Below are 6,924 nucleotides of genomic sequence, written 5' to 3'. Positions count from 1 at the left end.
GTTATACCAACTGTAGTAAAATCGGATGTTCCGGGGTCTCGTCCCCCTCCCCCAAATCACACCTCTCCCCCTCCCACCTTTTATATTTTCCTGTCGCCCTATAGACAGTGTTGTTGACCCCCCCCCCCCCCCCCCCCCCCCACCCCCCATGTGGGTGCCTCCCAAAATAAAATTCTGGCAACGTCGGTGGTTTTATGCCTTCTGAATAGTGTGGTATAAATCTTTACTTTTGTTTAATTATTATTTATTTTTTATTTTAAACGCCACAAACACTTAACACAGAGACAAAGACTTTTTTTTTTTTTTTGACATTACAAACATGGATGATGATGCATGGTGACGCGGAAGACACATCCATAAACGCATCCGTGAAGTGGGAGAAACTCGATGTATGTGGCCTTGCACCTACCCATTGAGCCTAGCGGTGCACTCACTCTGGGTTGGAGCTGGTACTGGCATGAAAAATCCTCCATTGCCTCAGTGGAATAAGTCTTTATAATGTAATCTCACCGTGGTGCAGGGGTGTAACATGCTCTTTGAGAATGGCGAATACAGCACAAATTGAAATTTTGAGTAAAAGTCAATATCTATCTGTGATATTTGTATTTTTGTACAGTTTTTTACACTGTGTTTTTATTTAAATCTTTTTATATTGATGTTGATCATCATTTGTTTGCATTACCATAGTTTGACTCCTAATAGCCGATGTAATTTTCATGCTGGGGTGTCGTTAAACATTCATTCATTCATTCATTCATGTATTCCAAATGATGTAAAGAATGCGATATGCTTTCTTCGTGTAGAATTATGACACCCCCCCCCCCCCGCCCCCACCTTCAACAGAATTTTTTAAAACTCACTATGTAGTTGCTTACACCATTTTTATATGCTCCAAATGTGTTGAAACATTATTTTATTTTTATTATCTTTTATTATAGTGTGTGTGTGTGTGCGTCTATTTAAGAATTGTCTTTTACTTCTTTTACGTTCATTATGGGGAAAAAAACATCCGCAAACTGTGTGAATCGGCGTTTGTGGATGATTTTAAAAAAATATATTATTCATATTCCCATGGATGTAAAAGAAATAACAGACAATCCTTATAATTAAATTTATAATATAACTACTAATAATAACACAAAATGTTCACATTTTATTTTAAATTCTTCTTTTTTCTTTTATCAATAAGATATAAGATATTAATTTTTACATTCATCGAAAACTGAACAACCTCACGTTGCTATGGATGGACCAATGGGATGGAGTTAAATATGTATTGATTACAATTTAAAGCCATCTCATTGCTCCAGTATTAGCAACGCGAAATTGGGAGCAGACTTTTCTTTTTTCCTTTAGAAGTAATGTCTTCCAGTCTCTCAGACCTTTGTATGTCTCCTTAGATCAAGTGTGGCTTGGAAGAACACGCTCCTGCTTACTCTATAAAGTTATTCCAAGCAAAGACTGTGATAATGTTGTATATGAAAGAATTAAAAATATACTTACATTTTTAATTCTATTAATAGCCGTTTGAAAAGATATTTTAAACTGAAAGCTACCAGTGTGTCAAAACATGGTCTGGCATGCACTATTATTCACCCCAATAATAGGCCTACATCAGACAGAAAATAGGATCACTCTCTAAAGAGAGGTCAAAGACTATTACCGTCAAAACCATATTGCAGAAAAAGCAAACTGACGGCCTTGAATATGTTCCATCTGTATCACAACTTCATTGACATTTTCTGAGCTCTTGAAAGATCAGCTGAAATTGATAATGTATACTAAACTCTCTATATTATATCTCAAACTCGATTTACTCAAACGTCATATCACGCTATCTCATAGAAAGAAGTGGGTCTCAAACGTTTCTCTATATGAAAACATGTAAGCGTTTGTATGTTTATCTCAAACTTTGACATTAAAATATTCACGTTATCTCAAATGATGTGTGTGGTCCCAAAAGGACATATTTACTACATGTATATAGTTTGTATATTTTCGTCAAAGTTGAAACATGTTTTGCAATTTGAAAAAAAAAAGGTGACAAATTCTATAAAATTATTTAAAAAAAACAATGAGACAAGCCATATATTTTATTTTTATTATTTCTGTCATTGATTATTAGATATCAATTATCTATAGCAATATTTGCAATGCATTAACTTGTTTGTTTTAAATTAAACTCGTTAGTTAATAATTTAATCTGCTTGAAAGTGATAGCGTCCGAACTTGCCAATAGCAGCTAACACCGTATATGACAATATATATGTACGTACGTAAGTATGTATGTATATATGTAGTGACATTAACATCGTTCAACGTCACTGTAATTGTCATCGCTGAATGTTGTTACCATCGACTGTGAAGTGGTGATAATCATATTTAACATTATTTATAGATAAGAGTTAGTGAATAATAAATAAATTATAACATCCGTGAGAGTGCCATACGAAGTTTATGAAATTATTTTGGGGATTGGTTTTTTTTTTACACACCCGTTGGTGAGAACGTCATTCGTTATTTTTGATAACACATACTTAAGCGCAAGGGCCGTGAATAGATTTCCGTTAGAAAAGGCATTTAAATTTAGTTAAAACTCAATCTAATTAAAATTAGCTCCACTATTACATATGGATCTAACACCAGCCAGTTGGAGCTCATGTCCACCAATCAAAACCTTGCTTGCAGAACCTTGCCAGTGATTTAAAACTAACAACACTGCATAGTCCCCAATGTCCATGTAACATTTCGTCTGTAAATAATAATTTAAATATTGACCAATCACACTTCGCCTTTTATAACGTTATTTGGGAGCATACAAATTCTAAAAATATTGGGCGAGTCTATTTTAGTGGCCGCAGTACAGCGAACCATACCAATACGTACGTGGTGGGTTATCAGTCTTCAATTTTACATTAAAAATTATTTATTTATTTATAAAAAAAAAAACCCAACTAAATCCATCTTCAGTTTTACATTACAAATTATTTATTTTATAAAATAAAACATGTTTTAAGGCATTCGTAATTCACACGAAACATGTCGTATTCCCTCAGGATAATTCGGAATGTTTTCAAATTATTTTTAAATCACTGGCAGGATTCTGCAAGTAAGGTTTTGATTGGTGGACATGAGCTCCAACTGGCTGGTGTTAGATCCACATGTAATAGTGGAGCTAATTTTAATTAGATTGGTTAAAACTGGGAGTTTTTTTCAGGATATGTAATAAATAAAATACAACAATCGTGTCCGTTAGCTACCATTTATCTTACAACTCGTTGTTTCGCTCGTTAGATACGTTTTAAAACAACTTGTAAGATAAATCGTATCTAATGGCCACTCATGTAGTATTCTCTATATATATCCCTCGCTCTCGCACGAGAAATATAACAATTCCCGTATTCATTCATAAATTCCGTATGGCATTCTCTCTCATGCAGCGTGTTTTATTATTTAGGCTGTTTTATTGATATTTTTTTAACATGATTCCTAAATGTTTTACATTTTAGAGTGTATTATTCTTATTCGGGTTTTTTTATTATGGTTTTAATACTTAATTACAGTAGTAATACCGATATGATTATATTTCTGTGTAGTTTTATGATATTAAGTAACATTTTATTTTAGATACATGTATGAAAATGTTTTCTGTCTCTGATAAGCCTATATAGGTTTGATGACTATATATTTTATATAGTTTATGTCAGTATTGTACAGTTTTATATGTTTTGTTATTCAACACTACTTTATAGACAATACTGACCGTTTGTGGTAATTTATTTTTCTGTTATAATGTATCGTGTGTGTGTGTTTAAGAAACATATTTTTCGTAATTGCTGTAATCTGAACAAATTGCGGTTTTATTATTAATATTTGTGTAATAAAAAAAAATAAAAAAAGGGTTTTTAATACATTGTATTTGATTTTTTTTACTCCATTTGTTTCAAAGCACCTTCAGGCGCGGATTCAGTGGGAGTGTAATTGGGGTGCGCACCCCCACCGAACTTCGAAGTGCCCCGAAAAATCCGATGTTTAGCGGATAAATACTATGCATGTATTGGTTTTTAATGGAGAACATTTAATATATTGGTCTGGGCCTCGTTTTACGAAGAGATGTTAGCGCTAACATATTTTTGTGGAAGATTACTATTTCTTCCAAACCCGTTGGTGAGAACATTGTTCGTTATTTTTTATATCACATACTTGTTAACACATATACGTGCGATAACATTTTAAAGACATACGATTGGCTTATTGGGTGATGACCAGGTCACCAATGTTATACCATTCAATGAAAAAATAGCACAGTCGAAATAGGTCACTCTGTGATGTACAAGTTAATCAAGGGGCGGGACGTAGCCCAGTGGTAAAGTGCCCATTCGATGCGCGGTCGGTCTGGGATTGATCCTCGTCGGTGGGCCCATTGGGATATTTCTCGTTCCAGCCACTGCACCACGACTGGTATATCAAAGGTCGTGGTATGTACTACCCTGTCTGTGGGATGGTGCATTTAAAAGATCCCTTGCTGCTAATCAAAAAGAGTAGCCCATGAAGTGGCAACAACGGGTTTCCTCTCTCAATATCTATGTGGTCCTTAACCATATGCCAGACGCCATATAACCGTGAATAAAATGTGTTGAGTGCGTCGTTAAATAAAACATTTCTGTTCTTTCTTACAAGTTAACCAAATGCACTGAAAACGACGATTAGGTATGACTTTACTGGTCGTAATCGGTAATAGCGGGGTGGTCTTAATACCGGAGTAGTTTTACTATAATATATATGTATGTATGTGTGTCAGTGTGTACTTAAACACACATACATACATACATACATACATACACGCGTATGTGCGTGTTTGGTGGAGTACACGTGTGTAAGTAGGTGTTTATATGTGTGAGCACATGTTTATGTGCATGTGTCTATCTGCATGTGTGTACCTGCATGTTCATATTTGTCGAAGCCTTCAGCTCGTCACATTGCAGCATCTTAACAGTGAATAATATGATGAAACAACATATTATAACAGGGCCCACGAAGTTTAATTGAAAATGGAGGAAGGCATTATCAGTGCAAGTTGAAAGAAGGGCACTGCCATTCCGATAGCCTAGACGAAGGAAATAAAAGGACCCAAACCTATTAAAAGGGGTTTGGGGCTCCCCTGAGAAAATTGTGAATTTTAGCTGTTGAAGTACGGATTTGCTAGCATTTTATGCACAATAACAGGGTAGGATTCTGGAGGATGGGATGGCCCCCAATCCCCCACCCCTCGTTTCGCGATCCCTGGTTAAGTATAATAGTTGATTAAGAGTGGTCATAAAATATAGGTAGGGTTTATCTCGGTAATATTATAATTATATAACGTTATTAATGGATTAGTGTGAATCGATTATAACCGATTGTCGATCACGAAATTCCAACCTATTCCCAAACACTAACATTTGAAATATGCTTGTAATAAAGCGTTTGGAGATCTCAGAACAAGGAATAAAAGGTTTTCGATTTTTAAACGCAAAATCAAATGATACTAATATTGCAGTTTGACGATAGTTATGGTTCGCGGAACTTGAGTATCGCTGGCTTTGATGATACCTATATTACTTGCATGACATATTACGTCATTAAATAATACCTTCGTTAATTAGCTAAAATCGATCATCTGTTAAGAACATTACTGGTGTTAAAACGTCGGTGGTTTCAATAAGTACAGTTATGTTTGCCGTCTGCCGTTTCCAGCAGCATATTTGATTTGACAGTGCTACACTGCAGACTCAAAACACATCCACGAGTATTTGAAAGTGGCATTTCTAAGTGACTGTGTTGAACGTTTAAAGACAGTTTACATAATACACGAGTTATATGTGTAAAAAATATATATATTGAGTATTCTATATATTCAAAAGAAATTATCATCGTCTGGTGTCGTTTCAACAGATAACTTTACTCTTCTGAATGCCAGCCAGTGTACAAGTTAATTAATAACACCAGTGAAGACTCTTGATAGTTTAATTCCAGTACCGGAGTTCATGACACACTTTGTTGTCAAGAACGTATACATAACAACATAGTTATGGACTTTATGGACCACATTAAAGGTTGAACCTGACGATCTTGTTATAAGTTAAAACAATAATAACAAACAGCGACATTTTTGTTGTATTTTGATAGCAGCAATACTAACGTCAAAAGTGTCGGGCCAACACAGAAATCGTTCGAGTCCCTGATGAGTTCCAACGATGGTGTTCACCACATAGACAAAGACAAGAACAGAAGTTACAAAAGTATGGCGTGTAAACTTCAAGGTACTTTCTCTGATCCGGACTCGATTAAAGGAGATCTTGTAAAAGAAAATTTCAAAATAGCAATCCGACGAAACTCTCCAGTTGATCTGCATGTTGTTCATAACAGACTAAAAGGAATATCAACCTCCAATTCTAAAGAAAGGAAGAACCTTTGTCTTTCTAGTGGAGTTGATGATGACGATGAAGATGATAATGAAGATGATGATGATGAAGGTGGTGGTGGTGGTGGTGGTGGTGGTGGTGGTGGTGATGATGATGATGGTGGTGATGGTAGTGGTGGTGTTGTTGGTGGTGGTGAAAGTCGTGGCAGTAACGATGGTGATGGTATGGCTGAGAAATCTGAAAATGCACTATCCCACGAAGGTTTCGACGATGCTGCCATTGGAATGCCAGGAGGTGGAACTGAGGATCCTTTATACAGTTTTAACAATACTTACAATCCCATCATCCTTAACGCTTTTCACGCTAATTTGAAAGAGAAACCTGACCACATGGGCAAGAAACAATCATTCTCAAACCTGTTTCAGTTGCTTCAGGTAAGTGCATGCACATGCTTTCCAACCAAAACGGATATTGACTCTTTAGAAAGCACTAATCTGTTACGAAGACGAAATGCATTATG

Source organism: Gigantopelta aegis, chromosome 4, assembly GCF_016097555.1.
Source record: "Gigantopelta aegis isolate Gae_Host chromosome 4, Gae_host_genome, whole genome shotgun sequence".
Classification (NCBI taxonomy): domain Eukaryota; kingdom Metazoa; phylum Mollusca; class Gastropoda; order Neomphalida; family Peltospiridae; genus Gigantopelta; species Gigantopelta aegis.
The sequence above is the reverse complement of the archived record's forward strand: the minus strand, read 5'-3'. Positions refer to the sequence as shown.